The sequence below is a fragment of the Stegodyphus dumicola genome, chromosome X2, assembly GCF_044657685.1.
Source record: "Stegodyphus dumicola isolate Sdum_Otavi_A_Nest chromosome X2, ASM4465768v1".
In the NCBI taxonomy this organism is placed as follows: Eukaryota; Metazoa; Arthropoda; class Arachnida; order Araneae; family Eresidae; genus Stegodyphus; species Stegodyphus dumicola.
The window spans coordinates 161,044,824-161,057,148 of record NC_140781.1 but is presented as its reverse complement, the minus strand read 5'-3'; positions in this window follow the sequence as shown (position 1 = coordinate 161,057,148).

Sequence of the window (12,325 nt, the reverse complement as noted above, 5' to 3'; positions counted from 1 at the left end):
ATTTTAATTTACTGTTAATTATACTAGGATTTGCTTAAACCCAGTTTAGAGGTATTTCCTTCCTACGTAGCAAAAGTAAGTATATTTGTATATAGCTAAATAGGTCTTTTATCTGTGTTGCTAACAAATGTCCATTTTTGTTCCTGTCCTGGTGTACTCGAAATAAGATAAGATTTTTTACTTTTCTTTCCGGTTCCAAAACTTTTCTACTCCCCATTACCCATATTACTCAAAGTTCCTATTTACGTACACTTTAAAAATTCCAAAAATTATTAAATACACTTGAAAATTAATTTACAGCTTGTAATTTAATAAAAAATTAAATTTTAAATTTATTTTCCAACTTCCGCACACTTCAATGTTTTTAGTATTTCTTAATTTATTTATTTCTTAAAAGTTAATTTATTCAACTATACAAAATTAATGCCAATTTAATTTCCAGATTTAAACTACGTTTTCAGGCTCTCTAATATTTTCATTTTTCAATTTCACAGACAATAATATTTTCCATCTCAGCTCAGTTCTTGCATTTTATTATTTCCATTTACTCCAGCTTTCCAGCTACAACTCAGCTCAATTCTTTTTTTGAGAAAACATTTTCGAGAGCTAGTTGGTGTACACTCATGAGCAATTTTTGTTTCATTCGGGTTTTATTTTCTTTCTTAAATACAATTCAAATTAATTTTCTTGAATTGATTAATTCAATTTTATTTTATTTTCCCAATTTAAGAAATATTATTTTTACTTTTATTGTTCTTTTTTCTTTTAGGCTACGGGCCTCACGTTTTTGCATGGCATTCATATTTCCTAATTTGAAAACTTTTCTATATAAATTATTTCAAATTCTTACTTACTTAATTTTTAGTTACTTTAATTTAAATTAAATCATTTAACTTTGATAACTTAGAAATCGAGCCAGATATCTGTTGCAAGATAAGAACCATAGAGGCAGTGGCTTTTTGAGTACTTAATGTCATTACTAAAGGACGTTCCTCTGCCGAGTAGTAGCAAATGTTCTAACAAATCCATGTTGTTTACAATACAATAAGATCAATAAGATCAATGTAAGCTCAATAAGATCAATAATATCAATAAGATACAATAAGATCTCTGTAAGCTCAAACACAATTGAACTTGCGCTTCCTATCTTTTTATGGACTCAGGAAGTCCTGAGTGGGTTCGATTTTCATGTTCGACACTGTCATAGCAGAAACTAAGGCAAATATTGCTCGCAATTTAATTGTTCGCAAAATCCTTCCTGAAATTAATACTGCCATGTCGACTCGTCCGTACACCAGGAGGAATCCCTGTTTGAAATCGTACAGCAGTCCGAAACTAACAGAGCTATCCGTCCATTTATATACCATTACAATTGGGAATTCGAGAGCATTCTGAGGAAGAGGTTTTACACCAAGTTCTTGAATCACCTGGAATTTAAGCATGTATCCGATACATGTCTACATAAATGTTGAAATTGGCAAATTATCTGAAAAATTGAAATCCAATTACATAATGGAAAAAATGGAAAACAGCGAAAATGAAAACAATATAGTGAAGCCTAAACCTTGTCATAAGTAATCTATAAACTATACATTCAATAGGAGTTACCACTTAATATATATCAAGAGAGATAAAAATTAAAAAGCAGAAAAAAGAGTAAAAGTTGAAAAAACTAAAATTACTCGTATTTTAATACTTATAAAGTACAATTCGAAAGAAATATCTCTACGTATTCTTTTGCCACCTGGTTTTCTCTCACTGAACCGTGGCTATCGAACCACTTGCCAGGTAGTCATGGCCATTTGAAAGCACACACACAGAGAATAGAAAAACCGTAAACGTATCACAACGTTTTTAGAGTAAACTCGTATGACATTAACACGCACACCATTGTATGTACATACCAGTGGAAACCATGCATAAATCCATACATAAAAATATACATGTGCACTCAAACATAAAATTTTGGTGATAGGCAATAAGCCCTGCTACCCCTTTGTATATACTATTTTTTGGCCATCCAGTAAAACACGTTTTGCATCTCAGCTTGGCTTACGAAAAAAACGCTGAGATATTGAATAATGTTTTTGCTTTTCTGCTGAATATAAAGGAACATAAAAATTAACCATGTTTACGAGAGAAATAAAGGCCGAAAGTCTATCTGGCCACTTTCCTAGCCACTCGAGTTAATCATGGTCAGCACCTCAGTGCACACGCAGGAAGAGAATAAATGCAAATATATGTCAACCTTTTTTATTTACTTTTATGCAGATATATCCAGATCACACTCGAAAATAAAATCTGAAGGAGGATGTCGAGAAAAACATCTGAAATTTCCATTGCCTCCGTTCTTTCCTATCAAAGCAGCTGTAATTTTCATCTAGCCATGCAATGAAATGAAAGCGTTTACGTATTGCAGAAAAGTATAAAAAAAGAAATAATTGCAAAGGAAAAGTCATGGAATTTATCAAAAACTGAGAAAAAAGCATTAGTTGTCACTATTATTAAGAAATAATTTATCATGAGACTATTAACTCAGCAATGAAATGGATTTATTTTTGTATTAAAGTGTTTTCCTCGAGATGAAATATTGATGTGATTAATGAACTGTCATAAAAGAAATAACATTAAAATGTATGATTATTCTTGATTTCAAAAGTTTCTTTAATGCGTATCATTATTTTTCACTTATTGCTACAACATGTGTATTTTGCATAAATTTTGATCACATTCTTTCAGATTTAATATTGATCTGAATAATTTTTTTGTTGATGAATTGCTAAGAGTGGATTTTATATATTTTTCTTTTCTCCTTTTTCGTGTAATTTATTCGCATTTATTTTTTATTTATTTAGGAACAATGCGTCAGTTTGCGACCAAAGAATTAATCACACAATGCTGTTCTTTGTTTTCGTACTTTTAAAGTTCCTCATAGCATTTTAGCTTTAAAATACTATGAGCAACTTTAAAAGTACGAAAACATATTTTAGCTTTAAAATACTAACCCAGATACAGATACAGATATTAGCTCAGAATGTTATTCTTTACTGAAGTGAAGAAAATGATCAGTATTTGCTATTGATATTGGCCAGGTGACATATACAAAAGAGACAAAAGAATGCTAAACTTTAGAAATAATTAATAAAAAGGAAAACGTAAAAATTTTAAGGCTATTTTAGAGGTTATTTAGAAGATCCTTTTATGAAACTAAAGTATAAACTTAAAATCTTGTATCAGTGAAATTGCATTTGAATTTGATGTATTAACGTTTGAAATTTATACGATATTAATAGTGCTACTAAAGATGATGACGATTGGATATCTCTATATTCTCATCATTGCGCGCTTCACGCCGTCTTGAACTTTATCCTTTCAAGACAGAAAACCATATACCAGATTATACAAGCAGATATAGCAAAAAAGAAACCATTTGCACATGAGATTTGTCAGAAATCATACAGACACTGAAATGATTGTTTAAAATGCTGTAAACAAATGAAACATTTCTCTGCATGCAAATGTGAACACCAACTGATAAATGAGAACGAGTACTCTGCAGTGCAGTTACTTCATCCACAATGAGTAAAATTGTGTTATGTTTCATTGTCTCCTTCTGAGACCATCTCCGTTTGAAGAGGTTTCCTCATGAACAGGTTAGAAGAGTTGCATAATGATTGCGCAACGTTTAGCATTATTGTTTAAGCAGCTCATGCCGCTTTTGTTTAATAGAAATAATCTGCGTTGAGTGATATTTATATAAGATGACACATCACCTTATTTTGTACCTCTGTGATAAAAAAAATTCGGATCAAAACATCCGGTAAAAACTTATATATCTATAAACACCATAGCATCCAGATTTGACTCCTACTTATTTCGATTTGTGGCAGTACTTCAAATTCGTCAGTTTATTAAAGACTTTCTCATGTTGACCAAACTAAAAATTTACCTTGATAAAATTTCCAGCGCAAAGAGGCCTGATGAATTCTGAAGTCGTTAGCCCATTTTTACTTGTTTGAAATGTGCCATACCTTACGCTACGGTCATGCCCAACATTTTACATGCAATAATCAAATTAACGAGCAGCTGATCAGTAGTCATTTGTATCCTCTTTCGAATATATAGCATTATTTATAAGTTTTCAAACTAACTGTTTTCCAAAAATTTTAAGATCTCTATCTTAGCAATGATAAAGTTTAAAGCCCATTTCATTAGATTAATGTTTTTCTTTTTTCTTTCGCTATCTTTTAATGTTATTATGGAGTCTTTCTTATACTGTATATTTGCACATGTGGTTTTATCTATTAATCACTACAGATTTCATTTTAGTTCATTCCTACTTGTCTTTTCTTCACTTCTTCGGGGAAAGCTATATGCCAAAGTATTAAACTATTATTTTTATGAATAATGCATAACATCGAATCTCACCTTACTTAAATGTTTTACCTGCTGTGCAGAAAAATACTCCCTTCATGACCTTTATTTCATTTTAAATGCAATAACTGGTGAGAGAGCAACGATGGTAAAATTATGCAATGCTATGGAACTACTAAAGCTTGCCCACCATTGCTAAAGTGCATGCATCTCTGCATTAAATCACGGTTGAAGTGCCACTACCAAGCCTTCCCTTACTTTAATTCAGTGAAGCAGATGAGAGTTAAATTAAATACACACTTCTATAACGGGATGCAACACAGATTCGGAAATTCATTGAACGTAACAATTTGTATGGTATTTTCGGTCTGTTGAAAGCATTCATTATTGTTCTATATAAGTTGTACATTATCTTACAAAGAGTTAAAAGAGAAAGGGATTTGTTAAAACACGTTGAATATTAATGGAAAATTTAAAATATGTTTCTGAGAACAATGAAGGAAAATTTAATTGATTTTCTCTATTTTTTAAACTCGTTTTATGTATATCTATGGACATATTGTAGAGACATTAAGTTATTTCTGAAGTAAGAGAGCTAAAAAATTCTCGAACTCGAACCTGGACCTCTCGAATAAGCGTAGAGTGCTAACCATTACACCACGAAGGCATGCTCGAAGGAGGGAGAAAATACCTTATAATATGTTTTTGTCCACCTGAGGCGGCAGTAAATTAGGGGCGTGTCATATACTATGTCTTCAATAAATGCAATCAAGAGCAGATATTTTAAATTACTAATAGCCGATAAATGAAATATAAAGAAAGAGACGATGAATCCATGGTATCGTGGCATATATACAACACACAGTAAACATTAAGCTCTTTTTTAAAACGCAAAACAAAAACTATGAAGAATGATGGAAGAAAAAATGTGATATGTACTTTTTGTTTGGCTGCTTTTGCCATATTTTGATTTATAACTTGGCAGTTATATGTTGTCGTACACCTTAGAGAAATCTCCTGTAGCAATTATGCGAGTCAGCTGATCACCCTCAAAAACGTATTCTGGAGTTCTTGGCTCCTAAGTTTTGCTTAAATCATAAGAACAATTGTAGAAATTTGGTAATTAATATTGAGAAGAATAGGCTTCGCAGAATAAGGGCACAGATAGCTAAAAAAAATTGATGAGAAATGCTTTTGACAAAAATCTTGCAAACATTTAAGAGAATACGAGGGGAGAGAGAGAATACGAATACTATACTGGGTTAAACTTACAGTGCTCACAGTGTTCTGTAGCGCGATCTATTTGCGAGAATGACGCCACATTTTGTAGGAAGATTAAACAAGACGGAGGACGAAGGATTCCGCGAAAAAACAAATTAGTTCCAAAAGTCACCGCTAGGGGAATATTTGGCGCTGTGTCATAGAAAATAGAGTGTTAACAAATGCAAATTAATACTGAATAAAATTACCTTTTATTGTGCACATTTTCTGATTTAGTTCAAGTGCAATATGGCAACACTTTTTTAAAAGCGTAAAATCTACATAAACACCCATAATGTCTCGTAATCTGCAATATCACGTACGCTGAGCAGAAGAAGTTCTTTATTCAAAAAGACAATGCCTGGGGTAAATCATTTTCATGCAAGATAGAGCCCATCCACACGTTGCTGCACGGGTGCAACAGATGCTACGACAGAAATTCACAATAGAAAGAGTAATTAGCCGCTACTTTCCAACTGCATGGCCACCTCGGTCGCCTGATCTTACCCCATACAATTTCTGGCTATAGGGTTACCTTAAGTCCAAGGTCTATGAAGGAGTGGTCCAGGATCTGGCTACGTTGAAGGATAACATATCACAGACTGTACGGGAGATTCCTGCAGACATGTTACTTTCTGCTGTTGTGCATACTGTGCACAGAAGGGAATTGTGGTCCACAACAACGGCAGCCATATTGAACCTCATTTGAATGCAAAATAAAAGGTAATTTCCGTATTGATTTGCATTTGTTAACACTCTATTTTCGCGCCAATATATTCCCCTAGCGGTGACTTTTGGAACTAATTTGTTTTTTCGCGGAATCCTTCGTCCCCCCGTCTTGTTTAATCTTCCTACAAAATGTGGCGTCATTCTCTCAAATATATATAGCGCTACAGAACACTGTGAGCACTGTCAGTTTAATTATGGTCACCCGGTATTAAGAGAATAGAGATAATTTAAGAGTATACGAATACTATATTAAGGGGTCACTTCGCTAAAGGGAACAAACAGTCGAAACAGCAGATCAAAGTTGATGAGAAAAGCTCTTGATAAAATCGTACAACTATTCAAAAGCGTATATTGTAAATCGTAGGGTCTTAAAATTCAACAGAATACCCAGCGCAATGCAAAATAATGTTTGAGTGGAATTTATCTTAAGTGACGAAGTCACGCAGTCAGATTCCTGGGACACTTCCCTACCCTGTATGTAGCAATGTAAGGTGGTGTGCATATCTTTTATATTTGCGTAGCATAACTTAAAAGTCCAAGAAAATCATGAAAGTCCTAAAACAAATATTTTAGATATGGCAATAATGGCAAGTAGTTCGTGATGTAATTATAGCGATGCGTTGTAGAAGTTGAATAAGCAATTTAGCAACTTTGGCACTAGATTCTTCATAGCTGGTGCGTGAAACAGTGGATTGATAGCTGCAACTAGATGCTGAGAAGTGGAAGTTAAGCGCTACAAATGATCACAAGTGGAAAAATAGTCATACACTCTCTAATTTATCGGTTGTTTTGGTCCAAGTATTCTTAAATGTACATTTGGCAATCTGAAAGTGACTGACATTTAGGGAACTTGACAGGGACTGCCAAGCACATCTGGCAGGTCCTGAAATATTCTTCTGACTAATTCATAACAACTTGTACAATGCTGCTTATGTGACACCGGGTAAATGCTAGTATATATAATAATCACTCCACCAAAAGGTCTACAATCACTCAGTCGTATTCACAAACGAGAAGCAAAACTCGAAGAAAATAAGCAATGATTTATTGATAAGTTTTCGTAATCTGTATAGATTGAGTTTTCTTTAAGTGAATACAACAATAATTTTATTATTGAAAATGAATAAGGAAGCACTGACACTCGATTCATAGTTATTAGATGTATACGTAAATTCTTACATTTCAAACACATACCAACTAAATAAAAGCGTCAACAGATATGTAAAAAAAACCGAACTTCAGGATTAGTAGAGGAGGCAAATTAATAAATTTATCTTCAAAATGGTTTCCTCTTTTCCCTTTTCAGCAGATGGCGCTATGTATCACGTTCTTGAGTTTTGTAATCTTGATTTCCGTACATTAATTTTCGTATTAACCAGAGGAAAGATTTTGCTTACATAAAACGCTTTCGGCACTTTTATAAATGTTATGCTGATTTTTGCAGTCATTTTTATTACATTCTTATTAGCTACGTATGCTTTCACTTCCTTACTCCTTTTGTGATCATCAAATTTGTTAATTTTTATTACAATTATTTTAAAATAGCGCAAATAAAAGCTTGCAAAAACTCAATCTTGCTGTGATAAGTTTTAAATTTTGTATTTGAGTTGAGCCTTTTGAATTACATTTACGCTCAACATTTGCAGACACCCTATTATTTTATTTCCTCTTCTTCAGAGTTTCCACTTCCTAAGTGGCAATGATAGAAAGGATTTCCTAAAAATTTTCGTTTCTCCATCAGTTTATCTTTCAAATTAACCATTATTCGGTTTCAATGGATTTTTATCATTCTATACTATTTATTTAACTACTTTGGAAAAGGTTGGCACACATGTAGAGACATATGAGAAGCAGTGAATTTCAAACTTTCATTGTTGCGAACAGCGTGCGTTGTATTTTGAAAAAGGCTATTTGATTCATGGGGCTGTGGAATGGTTTTCCCATTAAACTCCCTAATGGTATCTTCCTTTCATGCTTTGCTACGCCATCTATTGCACATTTTCGTCATAAATCTTCAAACAGAGAGGAGGTGTGAATTTTTTAAAAACTCCGAGACGTTCGAGAAAAATAAATTTCGTTCCTTATATATTTCTCCCCGTAAGGTTAAGTTAAAAGGAATATTTTCTGTTACGGCACAAAATATTAAAGCATATATTTTAGAGAACGCAGACTCCAAAGTAATGCGATTGTTTCAATATTACTGTATCTTAAAGGATTTTTTTATAAATTGGTTGATAGTTATGCATGAAAGGATTATGAGATTTCTTTAAAAAATTCATGCCCATTCACGATGCTTCCCTTTCTTATGTTGCCGTATGTATCTCAATGAGTTGAATGAAAATAATGATATAGAATATATTGTATTGTATTGTGAACTTAAATTTTATGTTCAAATTTCCCACTTACTTATTTATATGATAATATAATCAAGCTCAAAATATAGCTATTTTTTATTCTATCTATCTATTTTAAATTCTCTGTCTATTCTCCATCATAATTCTATAGTAACAAAGCTTTAAACTTGCACAAATTTAAGTAATTTATTCCAGTATTCTTTGAGATAATTTGCAATTAGTTTATTTTAATGGAATTAAAATGTTTTAATGAAAGAAAGAAACACAATTGATAAAATTCAGTAGCCATAAAAGGAAGCATTTTGTCTATTGAGTCTATTGAGTTCTAATCATAGAGTCGAAGCAAGATGCCTGATTGTAAGTAAGTACACAAATCTCAGTAAAATCTCAGTACTGCAGTCTAAAACCGCAAAACACTGGTAATTTTCTCCGGTTTCTCTTGCAGTTTATTGAAGGAGCTGGCCACTGTAAGAGGTTTTCGCGTTTCTTCTTACGCATACTGCTAATTCCACGCAGTTTCTCTTAGAAGTTCTTCAACAAAGATGTACTTCTTTGCTGCAAATTGCCGTAATCAAGCAATGGTTAGTAATAAATGTGTCTTATTTAATTAATTTATTTTAAACTACTGATTAAAACTGGCAAGAAATTTGTGCAGAATCAAGCAATGAACAAAATAAAATACTAAAATTTGAATAAACTTTCAATTAAAAATTTAAAATATTTGATTGCAAGTGAAATTAAAATTTTTCTACACTTTTTAAGCATATATACATTTCAGCACAAATTGTCAAGTATATGATTAGATGAAGCAGATGTTTCAGCTTTCAGATGAAAATTCTTTTCCAGACTTTTATTTGCACGAAACATCCAGAATGCACTCCAGTAAATAAACCAGTAATAAGCAACATTCGCTAAATATTAAGACTACACAATTATTGCAAAACTTAATGTATTAGTATAATCAAAATTATAAGCATTAGTATAATCTTAATTAGCTTTAGACTGCAAATCTCTTGAATGTATCTTGGATGATTAATTAGTTAATAAAAAGAATAATTATCTACTCAAATATATTAGGAATTACTATATTTTTGTCCCAAACCGATGTAAAATAGTATATCGACAAAAGAATTATAATCTGAGAAATTTTAACTGTTCATAAAATTCACAAAAAGAACTATCATGAGCAAGCATTTTATAGTTGGTATGATGTGTATACAAACACAAAGTACTACAAAGGTACCACGAAGTGCTACAGATAACATAATCCAAATTAAAAGCTAACTAATTAATCAATCGTTGGTCCGCAGCATACAAGAAATCATTAGCACATGACACAAATTTCAGAAATTTCTAGCGTCTTTTGGTATAACACAGAGCCCTCTATACCCAGACAGATTGCGAATCAGAAAATGTGTAGAGCAGTCTAATATGCTCCAACGCTCAAGAATTTTACCCTTGGATTTAGCAATAAAGTCGAAAGTTTTAAATCTGTTGTTTTAAGTTCATCTGGAGAGTGACCACTCTTATGTAATCGATCCTTACCTGAGTGAACTTCTGCAACTTTACCTGATGGCGGCATTCCAAAAGATATGTTGTCTTCTTAAAGAAATGCTGAATCACCTAAAAATAAATTACGATGTTGTTTAATTCATTTGAACTGCTGTTGTGCTCCTACCTTGAAGAATTTAACCTTATACACCTTGTTGGGAACAGCATCTGGTGCCACATGCACAGTTCTCTCATACTCTTATATGAATAATTTATATTCCTATTCAAATTCTGAATCTTTATCTAATTTTCTCTCCATAGTCAATAATTCAGATGCAGTCAAGATTCTAGAATTTCCCAAATATTGCGTATCTTTATAAATAGTAAATTTAACTAGCAATTCATTTTCATCATTTATTTAACAATTTTCCCAATATACCTGTTCTTCAATATAGTAAAAATTGTTATAGCAAGTACTTCTTGTAACTCCCAAAGCTTTTGAAAATCAAATAAATACCTGAATTATTTTCTAGCTTGATAAAATGTGAATTAACTGTTTAGGACCTTCCTCATTAGTTCCGATTTTTCCAGCAACCACCCAACTGAAAATCGTACTTTGAGCCACAGGTTATTTTTCCAAACAGATCTGAATTATTTTCTAGCTTGATAAAATGTGAATTAACTGTTTAGGACCTTGCTCATTAGTTCCGATTTTTCCAGCAACCACCCAACTGAAAATCGTACTTTGAGCCACAGGTTATTTTTCCAAACAGATATCTAATCATACCAAAAAACTAGTCCTTTGTTATAGTCAAGCGAGTTTCTTTCGAGTGAGCAAAACTCGAATCTGATAAAGTAATATATTTTATATAATTTACACTTTTCACTTCAATAAGTTCCTCTAGTAAAGTCATGTTAAGTTCTCGGAAATATATGCATTACCATCAGTTATTTCATTATTTAACCTTGCTTCAATTTTTAAACATACTGTACGTTGCGTCTAATCTTCTAAGAATCTTTTTCCTCGTAGTGGAAATATATCAATTTTCTTTTTAACCCTAATCTTTGAACAGCTCGCTCAGAAATAAACAGAGATCCGGTTCCGGGATACAGTAGTTTTTTCAAATTTCCATTGTTTTGGCGGTTTATTTCAGTACCCATACTACAGTCAATTGTATAACGGCGGTGCGACATTTCACCGTAATATTTCATACATGACATTTTCCTTCGCATAATTCTCTCGAAATCTGATGTGAAGTTATAACAGCTAAGGCTATCTTACTACGAAATTAATATTAGAAAATAACTGCTAATCTTTAGAAGTTAGTTTTACGTGTTGGCGCGTTTGCGTCTTTTCTTAATTCTTACTGTAGACTCAAAAAGAACTCAAAATATGAAATTTAATATAAGAATTTATTCCTTGCAGCTTGTGAGAGTTCTGGTGATCAACGGCTTACTGAAACTTTACTGTTTACTATATAGCTTCCATCTGCAGTACCTCTGTGAATCCACAAGACTAACTGGGTTGGACAGACAAAGCGCAACTATCATCACTTACTAAACAGTGACAACATCAAGCGCTCACGTCTACGAGTACTCGGATGAGTGACTCTCTTTCTAGGTAAGCAACAGTATCAGCGAGCCTTCTACTCAGAATCATGCCCGTTACGCTTAACGTTCCATTGCAACCTTAGCTGCTTGCCATATAAAATTTGTGTAAACCTGATAATTGGTAAAACTATATTAAGATTTTATATAGTCTTGTAATTGACATTATTTTTTGTTTTTACAATTAAATTTCTTTTTCAGTTCGCTTTATATGATAATCTTCACAGAGTTAAAAATTTCAAAACTCTAGAAAAAATCTCCCTAGCTTGTTTTTATACCCCATAATTTTCAGGTTTTCCAATCTACCTTTTGAAGAGCGTTGACTCTATACTTGTTCACCATGTGCCTTTAGGCCTGTAATAATTTCATACAAAATATGATACTGCTGCCGTAAACTAATATTAATCTGCTTTAAAACGCATTTTTAATCCAGAAAGGTTTTTAATTAAAGATTATAGGATTTATTTCTTTTTATCATACCTAGCGGGCAATTTCGCAAATGCTTCTTC